The sequence below is a fragment of the Pecten maximus genome, chromosome 13 (assembly GCF_902652985.1).
Source record: "Pecten maximus chromosome 13, xPecMax1.1, whole genome shotgun sequence".
NCBI classification, from domain to species: domain Eukaryota; kingdom Metazoa; phylum Mollusca; class Bivalvia; order Pectinida; family Pectinidae; genus Pecten; species Pecten maximus.
Window position 1 is genome coordinate 24,445,119 of NC_047027.1, and position 12,563 is coordinate 24,457,681.

General features: G+C 49.0%; 1 protein-coding gene across 2 annotated transcripts in view; it reads right to left on the minus strand.

The window, feature by feature from the left end:
• The window catches only part of LOC117340977 (monocarboxylate transporter 9-like), a 62,266-nt gene that overhangs the window by 24,252 nt on the left and 25,451 nt on the right, over positions 1-12,563 (minus strand). For both annotated transcript variants that reach the window (XM_033902766.1, XM_033902767.1), the window contains exon 2: positions 1,453-1,495. The gene's annotated coding sequence lies outside the window, so the exon portion shown is untranslated. The remainder of the gene's footprint in view (positions 1-1,452; positions 1,496-12,563) is intronic.

Consider the following 12,563-nt stretch of genomic DNA (forward strand, 5'->3'; position numbering starts at 1 on the left):
TTTTTAGACATTCCTGTAGCATTAAAAATCGTGTCGAACCTGTGGCATCCTATATAATTCTGAACGTCCTTGACTGAGTCGTTTAATGTGTTGTTATTATGCCGGCAAAGTCACATTGCTACCTATCTGTTTCAGCGATCAACAAATTGAAGTGTGATTTTAAAGCTTTTAGACAAAGAAGCATATCTCCACACCTCGTCAAAGTAAACTGACAAATCTACCGCTGAAGTTTTAAAGCTTAAATCCAAACAGAAATTTTTACATCAAAGATTCTTGCGGACATGAACTTGCTTTTTCATGAAATATGGCGAATGAGAAGAAAAATAAAAATTAAAGTTTCAACGCCACTATTTGGATTAAAAAAAAAAAATATTTGAAATTGCACATGCACTTTGATTGTTAAAAAACGACAGTTTTGCTCTTTACGTACAGTTCCATCACATAGACAGCCAGCATTACGGCCACACCTGTGGTATAGGCGAAGTTAAGAATTAGGGAAGAAAAAAAAATGTATTTTGTTAATATAAAAGAGGAAGTAAAACCACAATGAAAGAATGACAAATAAATAAATAAATAAATAAATAATTACAATTCTGTATATTGACATAGGTGTACACGATTTTTAATGATGTAGTTATATATACACGAAATTAACATATATGCAAATCATCCACAACTTTTTGCGCTGGGTGTCAGCATGAAATCAATCCTCTGTTGTGAAATGTCGAAAAAAAAACGTAAATAGATCTCGAAACGCATGAATATGATATCTTTATCTTTGTAAACTGAAAAGCTTCCACTCGTTAACAAAACTCGACAATAAATCTGTTTTGAGTATTGTCAGTTGTTTAAAAAGTTGGGTGAATCATGAATTATGAGAAGGAATCTATCATGTCTGAATTTAAATATTCCTGCAACAACAATACAAACTGCACATTGAATATAGATGATGTGATTGTATACTATGACTGAAATCAATATCATACATGTGTCTATGTTAACAAGAACCAAGGTCAGAGACTGCAGCTGGTTTACTGTTGTCGTCGAATATATTTAATTGCAATTTTAATTTAAACGTATTTTATTTGAAAAAAAAAACAAAAACAAAAAAACAAACAAACAAACAAAGGGATCAGACACGAGTTTAAAACTTATAATCCGCCTTCTCCCGTAAAACATAAATGATTAGACATACATTGTACACATGACCAAATCTTAAAGATTTAAAGATGGTGAAAAATATTCAAAAGTTACTGTACTTTGCATTGATTTGTTGAGTTTTTGTTCAATCAAATCAAATAGGATTGGGCACAAGTGATAACAACATTATTAAAGCTCTTTCCTGAACAATTACAAAAGTTCAACATTTTGCAAAAAGTGAAGGTCATCTATTAACTATGTTTTAAACATTTTTCTGGGAATACATTGCATTGTCGAATGTACGATACTTACTGTGTGTGTTACATTCTGTATCCAATACACTTACATCTCCACACTGCAATTAAAATGACAAAATATTAAAGTTAGCTACTAGTAAATATTTACGTTAAATGCCGACCAGGAATGAAAACATTCTGTACATTTTACAACTTACTATGCAGAGCGTTTACACATGACGTTTTCTCTACAAGGCCAAATCATAGATAGCCGTACGCATGCGCCAGTTACGTTTTTATGTCAAATCAACCCATCTTTGTCATTTAAGCGTAAACTTGGACGGTGCCATCTTAGTTTGGTTTTCGTTGTTTAACATCATATCGACAGCTGTGGTCGCCTCTATGTGTGAGATGCACGTGCGTAGTGAATGTGCGTGCTCACGTTTGTGTTTTAGAGCTGTGGTATATATATATATATTTGTCTTCTATTGATAGCGAGGAATTGTTGTCGACTTTATAATGCTACCTTACTGAAGCATAATGTCGAAGACACCCAGCAGAGCAAACCACTCTGTCACATGTTATATTGTTAACTGACGAATCCGCTCTTATTATGCTAAGCGTTAACCAGGAGTAGAAACTACCATGATTTAGAGATTCTGGTACATTCTTTTGTATGTCTTGGCCAGGGTATATAACCAAAAGCCCTCATCACTTTGGTTTATTGGTTTATTTTGTTTAACGTCCTATCAACAGCCAGAGTAATTTAAGGACGTGCCAGGTTTTGGAGGTGAAGGAAAGCCTGAGTACTCGGAGAAAAAACCACCGGCTTACGGTCAGTACCAGACAAATGCCCAAATGTGGGTTTCGAACTTGCAACTCAGAGGTGGAGGGCTGGCGATAAAGTGTCGGGACACCCTAACCACTGGGCCACCGCGGCCCCTCAACACAGGGAAACTGTCATCTAAAGGCCAAAAGCGAAGCAGGTTCAAATACAGCCACTAGGGAAAAGAAAGTTGTTAGGAACACGAGGAAAGATAAGATTCAAATGTCGCCTCTTACAATTCTTACACCTAACCTGCAGGACAGTATAATTAAGCTACTTAACACTTAAACGTCAGATCGCTGGTACGTGATTTGTTTTCTTGTATACACATGTACATTTTTCTTCCTAAGTGTTAAAGTCTCCCAATGTTTTTGTTTTTTGATATAAAACTTAATCAAGCTAACCTTCGTTATGTCTTACGGAATTATCTTCGTGTAGCCTTAAAATCAGTTAGTATGCACATCGTAATAACATCTATAACCCATCCTGATTTTTTTTCTCAAAATGTATTTTGTGCACGAGAGCTTTTGTCCCACAGTGTTTAACTACAACGGAGTTTCCAAGAATTCCAAGATTGCATTCGACATCTACAACTCTCGGAACATCTCGGATCTTATCCCGAGTATAATGATCTACCGGCGAAGCTATCACGACAACGGACTATACTTTCAATATATCGTATACGCCCATATACATGTATATATACTTATAAGTATGAACTTGTTCCAGACATTGGTTAGGATGTGATCCCTTTTAAGATATTATCAACTAATCTATATCTACGGGTGGTAGAGTGGGTTTATGTGTATGAATTATTAAATAGATAATAAAAAAACTCCTTTGATAACAAAAAAAAAAAAAAATAAAAAAATCTTTGGAATTATTTATTAAATGTCACCAACATCCAAACAAGGTATATTCTATAACCCTGTTACGTTGTTAGGAAATCCGTGTATATGGTGTTGTATATGGTGGTGTATATGGTGGTGTAAGGCTTTTTCGGATGAAGCCGAGCATGCTTGAATACTGATTATACATAATTAAATATAATCTACTCACAAGACGCCGTCGAGTGATTAGGTCTATGCTATATCCCTCTGACTGGTTTAGTGAAATCTTGTTTAATTTCTACATTCGTGGAAGAAGAAGAAGAAGAAGAAGAAGAAGAAGAAGAAGATGAACATACCACCGGAAGTACAGTTTCATACAACAGGTCACTGGACTACAGTTTGGTTCAACAGTTCACCGGGTCTAAAAACTGATACAACAGGCCACCGGGGCCACAGTCTGATACAACAGACCACCGGGACTACTGTCTGGTACAACAGGCCACCGGGACTACAGTCTGGTACAACAGACCACCGGGACTACAGTCTGGTACAACAGGCCACCGGGACTACAGTCTGATACAACAGGCCACCGGGACTACATACTGGTACAACAGGCCACCGGGACTACAGTCTGATACAACAGACCAACGGGACTACTGTCTGATACAACAGGCCACCGGGACTACAGTCTGATACAACAGGTCACCGGGACTACAGTCTGATACAACAGACCAACGGGACTACTGTCTGATACAACAGGCCACCAGGACTACAGTCTGGTACAACAGGCCACCGGGACTACAGTCTGATACAACAGGCCACCGGGACTACAGTCTGATACAACAGGCCACCGGGACTACAGTCTGATACAACAGGCCACCGGGACTACTGTCTGATACAACAGGCCACCGGGACTACAGTCTGATACAACAGGCCACCAGGACTACAGTCTGGTACAACAGGCCACCGGGACTACAGTCTGATACAACAGGCCACCGGGACTACAGTCTGATACAACAGGCCACCGGGACTACAGTCTGATACAACAGGCCACCGGGACTACAGTCTGGTACAACATACCACCGGGACTACAGTCTGATACAACAGGCCACCGGGACTACAGTCTGATACAACAGGCCACCGGGACTACAATCTGATACAACAGGCCACCGGGACTACAGTCTGATACAACAGGTCACCGGGACTACAGTCTGATACAACAGGCCACCGGGACTACAGTCTGGTACAACAGACCACCGGGACTACAGTCTGGTACAACAGGCCACCGGGACTACAGTCTGATACAACAGGCCACCGGGACTACAATCTGATACAACAGGCCACCGGGACTACAGTCTGCTACAACAGGCCACCGGGACTACAGTCTGATACAACAGACCACCGGGACTACAGTCTGGTACAACAGGCCACCGGGACTACAGTCTGATACAACAGACCACCGGGACTACAGTCTGGTACAACAGGCCACCGGGACTACAGTCTGATACAACAGGCCACCGGGACTACTGTCTGATACAACAGGCCACCAGGACTACAGTCTGGTACAACAGGCCACCGGGACTACAGTCTGATACAACAGGCCACCGGGACTACAGTCTGATACAACAGGCCACCGGGACTACAGTCTGATACAACAGGCCACCGGGACTACTGTCTGATACAACAGGCCACCGGGACTACAGTCTGATACAACAGGCCACCAGGACTACAGTCTGGTACAACAGGCCACCGGGACTACAGTCTGATACAACAGGCCACCGGGACTACAGTCTGATACAACAGGCCACCGGGACTACAGTCTGATACAACAGACCACCGGGACTACAGTCTGGTACAACATACCACCGGGACTACAGTCTGATACAACAGGCCACCGGGACTACAGTCTGATACAACAAACCACCGGGACTACAGTCTAATACAACAAGCCACCGGGACTACAGTCTGATACAACAGGTCACCGGGACTACAGTCTGATACAACAGGCCACCGGGACTACAGTCTGGTACAACAGACCATCGGGACTACAGTCTGGTACAACAGGCCACCGGGACTACAGTCTGATACAACAGGCCACCGGGACTACAGTCTGGTACAACAGGCCACCGGGACTACAGTCTGGTACAACAGGCCACCGGGACTACAGTCTGATACAACAGGCCACCGGGACTACAGTCTGGTACAACAGGCCACCGGGACTACAGTCTGGTACAACAGACCACCGGGACTACAGTCTGATACAACAGGTCACCGGGACTACAGTCTGGTACAACAGGCCACCGGGGCTACAGTCTGGTACAACAGGCCACCGGGACTACAGTCTGGTACAACAGGTCACCGGGACTACAGTCTGATACAACAGGCCACCGGGACTACAGTCTGGTACAACAGGCCACCGGGACTACAGTCTGGTACAACAGGCCACCGGGACTACTGTCTCCTACAACAGACCACCGGGACTACAGTCTAATACATCAGGCCACCGGGACTACAGTCTGGTACAACAGGCCACCGGGACTACAGTCTGATACAACAGGCCACCGGGACTACAGTCTGATACAACAGGCCACCGGAACTACTGTCTGGTACAACAGGTCACCGGGACTACAGTCTGATACAACAGACCACCGGGACTACAGTCTGGTACAGCAGGCCACCGGGACTACAGTCTGATACAACAGACCACCGGGACTACAGTCTGATACAACAGGCCACCGGGACTACAGTCTGATACAACAGGCCACCGGGACTACAATCTGATACAACAGGCCACCGGGACTACAGTCTGATACAACAGGTCACCGGGACTACAGTCTGATACAACAGGCCACCGGGACTACAGTCTGGTACAACAGACCACCGGGACTACAGTCTGGTACAACAGGCCACCGGGACTACAGTCTGATACAACAGGCCACCGGGACTACAATCTGATACAACAGGCCACCGGGACTACAGTCTGCTACAACAGGCCACCGGGACTACAGTCTGATACAACAGACCACCGGGACTACAGTCTGGTACAACAGGCCACCGGGACTACAGTCTGATACAACAGACCACCGGGACTACAGTCTGGTACAACAGGCCACCGGGACTACAGTCTGATACAACAGGCCACCGGGACTACTGTCTGATACAACAGGCCACCAGGACTACAGTCTGGTACAACAGGCCACCGGGACTACAGTCTGATACAACAGGCCACCGGGACTACAGTCTGATACAACAGGCCACCGGGACTACAGTCTGATACAACAGGCCACCGGGACTACTGTCTGATACAACAAACCACCGGGACTACAGTCTAATACAACAGGCCACCGGGACTACAGTCTGATACAACAGGTCACCGGGACTACAGTCTGATACAACAGGCCACCGGGACTACAGTCTGGTACAACAGACCACCGGGACTACAGTCTGGTACAACAGGCCACCGGGACTACAGTCTGATACAACAGGCCACCGGGACTACAGTCTGGTACAACAGGCCACCGGGACTACAGTCTGGTACAACAGGCCACCGGGACTACAGTCTGATACAAGCAGGCCACCGGGACTACAGTCTGGTACAACAGGCCACCGGGACTACAGTCTGGTACAACAGACCACCGGGACTACAGTCTGATACAACAGGTCACCGGGACTACAGTCTGGTACAACAGGCCACCGGGGCTACAGTCTGGTACAACAGGCCACCGGGACTACAGTCTGGTACAACAGGTCACCGGGACTACAGTCTGATACAACAGGCCACCGGGACTACAGTCTGGTACAACAGGCCACCGGGACTACAGTCTGGTACAACAGGCCACCGGGACTACAGTCTGATACAACAGGCCACCGGGACTACAGTCTGGTACAGCAGGCCACCGGGACTACTGTCTCCTACAACAGACCACCGGGACTACAGTCTAATACATCAGGCCACCGGGACTACAGTCTGGTACAACAGGCCACCGGGACTACAGTCTGATACAACAGGCCACCGGGACTACAGTCTGATACAACAGGCCACCTGAACTACTGTCTGGTACAACAGGTCACCGGGACTACAGTCTGATACAACAGACCACCGGGACTACAGTCTGGTACAGCAGGCCACCGGGACTACAGTCTGATACAACAGACCACCGGGACTACAGTCTGATACAACAGGCCACCGGGACTACAGTCTGATACAACAGGTCACTGGGACTACAGTCTGGTACAACAGGCCACCGGGGCTACAGTCTGGTACAACAGGCCACCGGGACTACAGTCTGGTACAACAGGTCACCGGGACTACAGTCTGATACAACAGGCCACCGGGACTACAGTCTGGTACAACAGGCCACCGGGACTACAGTCTGGTACAACAGGCCACCGGGACTACAGTCTGATACAACAGGCCACCGGGACTACAGTCTGGTACAGCAGGCCACCGGGACTACTGTCTCCTACAACAGACCACCGGGACTACAGTCTGATACAACAGGCCACCGGGACTACAGTCTAGTACAACAGGCCACCGGGACTACAGTCTGATACAACAGGCCACCGGGACTACTGTCTGGTACAACAGGTCACCGGGACTACAGTCTGATACAACAGACCACCGGGACTACAGTCTGGTACAACAGACCACCGGGACTACAGTCTGATACAACAGACCACCGGGACTACAGTCTGATACAACAGGCCACCGGGACTACAGTCTGATACAACAGGCCACCGGGACTACAGTCTGATACAACAGGCCACCGGGACTACAGTCTGGTACAACAAACCACCGGGACTACTGTCTGGTACAACAGGTCACCGGGACTACAGTCTGGTACAACAGGCCACCGGGACTACAGTCTGATACAACAGGCCACAGGGACTACAGTCTGGTACAACAGGCCACCGGGACTACAGTCTGATACAACAGGCCACCGGGACTACAGTCTGATACAACAGGCCACCGGGACTACAGTCTGGTACAACAGGCCAGCGGGACTACTGTCTGGTATAACAGACCACCGGGACTACAGTCTGATACAACAGGTCACCGGGACTACAGTCTGATACAACAGGCCACCGGGACTACAGTCTGGTACAACAGGCCACCGGGACTACAGTCTGGTACAACAGGCCACCGGGACTACAGTCTGGTACAACAGGCCACCGGGACTACAGTCTGGTACAACAGACCACCGGGACTACAGTCTGGTACAACAGACCACCGGGACTACAGTCTGGTACAACAGGTCACCGGGACTACAGTCTGATACAACAGGCCACCGGGACTACTGTCTGGTACAAAAGGTCACCGGGACTACAGTCTGATACAACAGACCACCGGGACTACAGTCTGGTACAACAGGCCACCGGGACTACAGTCTGGTACAACAGGTCACCGGGACTACAGTCTGATACAACAGGCCACCGGGACTACAGTCTGATACAACAGACCACCGGGACTACAGTCTGATACAACAGGCCACCGGGACTACAGTCTGGTACAACAGGCCACCGGCACTACAGTCTGATACAACAGGCCACCGGGACTACTGTCTCCTACAACAGACCACCGGGACTACAGTCTGATACAACAGACCACCGGGACTACAGTCTGGTACAACAGGCCACCGGGACTACAGTCTGATACAACAGGTCACCGGGACTACAGTCTGATACAACAGGCCACCGGGACTAAAGTCTGGTACATCAGACCACCGGGACTACAGTCTGGTACAACAGACCACCGGGACTACATACTGATACAACAGGCCACCGGGACTACAGTCTGATACAACAGGCCACCGGGACTACAGTCTGATACAACAGGCCACCGGGACTACAGTCTGATACAACAGGCCACCGGGACTACTGTCTGGTACAACAGGTCACCGGGACTACAGTCTGGTACAACAGGCCACCGGGACTACAGTCTGATACAACAGGCCACCGGGACTACAGTCTGGTACAACAGGCCACCGGGACTACAGTCTGGTACAACAGGCCACCGGGACTACAGTCTGATACAACAGGCCACCGGGACTACAGTCTGCTACAACAGGCCACCGGGACTACTGTCTGGTACAACAGACAACCGGGACTACAGTCTGATACAACAGGCCACCGGGACTACAGTCTGATACAACAGGCCACCGGGACTTCAGTCTGATACAACAGGCTACCGGGACTACAGTCTGATACAACAGACCACCGGGACTACAGTCTGATACAACAGGCTACCGGGACTACAGTCTGATACAACAGACCACCGGGACTACAGTCTGATACAACAAACCACCGGGACTACAGTCTGGTACAACAGGTCACCGGGACTACAGTCTGATACAACAGGCCACCGGGACTACAGTCTGATACAACAGACCACCGGGACTACAGTCTGATACAACAGGTCACCGGGACTACAGTCTGGTACAACAGGCCACAGGGACTACAGTCTGGTACAACAGGCCACCGGGACTACAGTCTGGTACAACAGGCTACCGGGACTACAGTCTGGTACAACAAACCACCGGGACTACAGTCTGATACAACAGGTCACCGGGACTACAGTCTGATACAACAGGTCACCGGGACTTCAGTCTGATACAACAGGCCACCGGGACTACAGTCTGGTACAACAGGTCACCGGGACTACAGTCTGATACAACAGGCTACCGGGACTACAGTCTGATACAACAGACCACCGGGACTACAGTCTGATACAACAGGTCACCGGGACTACAGTCTGATACAACAGACCACCGGGACTACAGTCTGATACAACAGGCTACCGGGACTACAGTCTGATACAACAGACCACCGGGACTACAGTCTGATACAACAGACCACCGGGACTACAGTCTGATACAACAAACCACCGGGACTACAGTCTGGTACAACAGGTCACCGGGACTACAGTCTGATACAACAGGTCACCGGGACTACATTCTGGTACAACAGGTCACCGGGACTACAGTCTGATACAACAGGCCACCGGGACTACAGTCTGGTACAACAGGCCACCGGGACTACAGTCTGATACAACAGGTCACCGGGACTACAGTCTGATACATTAGGTCACCGGGACTACATACTGGTACAACAGGTCACCGGGACTACAGTCTGATACAACAGACCACCGGGACTACTGTCTGATACAACAGGCCACCGGGACTACAGTCTGATACAACAGGTCACCGGGACTACAGTCTGATACAACAGACCACCGGGACTACAGTCTGATACAACAGACCACCGGGACTACAGTCTGATACAACAGGCCACCGGGACTACAGTCTGATACAACAGGCCACCGGGACTACTGTCTGATACAACAGACCACCGGGACTACAGTCTGGTACAACAGGCCACCGGGACTACAGTCTGGTACAACAGGTCACCGGGACTACAGTCTGATACAACAGACCACCGGGACTACAGTCTGATACAACAGGCCACCGGGACTACAGTCTGGCACAACAGGCCACCGGGACTACAGTCTGATACAACAGGTCACCGGGACTACAGTCTGATACAACAGGTCGCCGGGACTACAGTCTGATACAACAGACCACCGGGACTACAGTCTGATACAACAGGCCACCGGGACTACTGTCTGATGCAACAGGCCAACGGGACTACTGTTTGATACAACAGGCCACTGGGACTACAGTCTGGTACGACAGGTCACCGGGACTACAGTCTGATACAACAGGTCACCGGGACTACTGTCTGATACAACAGGCCACCGGGACTACAGTCTGATACAACAGGTCACCGGGACTACAGTCTGATACAACAGGTCACCGGGACTACTGTCTGATACAACAGGCCACCGGGACTACAGTCTGATACAACAGGTCACCGGGACTACAGTCTGGTACGACAGGTCACCGGGACTACAGTCTGATACAACAGACCACCGGGACTACAGTCTGATACAACAGGTCACCGGGACTACAGTCTGATACAACAGACCACCGGGACTACAGTCTGATACAACAGACCACCGTGACTACAGTCTGATACAACAGGCCACCGGGACTACAGTCTGATACAACAGGCCACCGGGACTACTGTCTGATACAACAGACCACCGGGACTACAGTCTGGTACAACAGGCCACCGGGACTACAGTCTGGTACAACAGGTCACCGGGACTACAGTCTGATACAACAGACCACCGGGACTACAGTCTGATACAACAGGCCACCGGGACTACAGTCTGGTACAACTGGCCACCGGGACTACAGTCTGATACAACAGGTCACCGGGACTACAGTCTGATACAACAGGTCACCGGGACTACAGTCTGATACAACAGGTCACCGGGACTACAGTCTGATACATTAGGTCACCTGGACTACTGTCTGATACAACAGACCACCGGGACTACAGTCTGATACAACAGACCACCGGGACTACAGTCTGATACAACAGGTCACCGGGAATACAGTCTGATACATTAGGTCACCTGGACTACTGTCTGATACAACAGGTCACCGGGACTACAGTCTGATACAACATACCACCGGGACTACAGTCTGATACAACAGACCACCGGGACTACAGTCTGATACAACAGGTCACCGGGACTACAGTCTGATACAACAGGTCACCGGGACTACAGTCTGGTACGACAGGTCACCGGGACTACAGTCTGATACAACAGACCACCGGGACTACAGTCTGATACAACAGGTCACCGGGACTACAGTCTGATACAACAGACCACCGGGACTACAGTCTGATACAACAGACCACCGGGACTACAGTCTGATACAACAGGCCACCGGGACTACAGTCTGATACAACAGGCCACCGGGACTACTGTCTGATACAACAGACCACCGGGACTACAGTCTGGTACAACAGGCCACCGGGACTACAGTCTGGTACAACAGGTCACCGGGACTACAGTCTGATACAACAGACCACCGGGACTACAGTCTGATACAACAGGCCACCGGGACTACAGTCTGGTACAACAGGCCACCGGGACTACAGTCTGATACAACAGGTCACCGGGACTACAGTCTGATACAACAGGTCACCGGGACTACAGTCTGATACAACAGGTCACCGGGACTACAGTCTGATACATTAGGTCACCTGGACTACTGTCTGATACAACAGGCCACCGGGACTACAGTCTGATACGAACAGGTCACCGGGACTACAGTCTGATACAACAGGTACACCGGGACTACATGTCTGATACAACAGACCACCGGGACTACAGTCTGATACAACAGGTCACCGGGACTACAGTCTGATACAACAGGTCACCGGGACTACTGTCTGATACAACAGACCACCGGGACTACAGTCTGATACAACAGGTCACCGGGACTACAGTCTGATACAACAGGTCACCGGGACTACAGTCTGATACAACAGGATCACCGGGACTACAGTCTGGTACAACAGGTCACCGTGACTACAGTCTGATACGACAGGTCACCGGGACTACAGTCTGATACAACAGCCACCGGGACTACAGTCTGATACAACAGGCCACCGGGA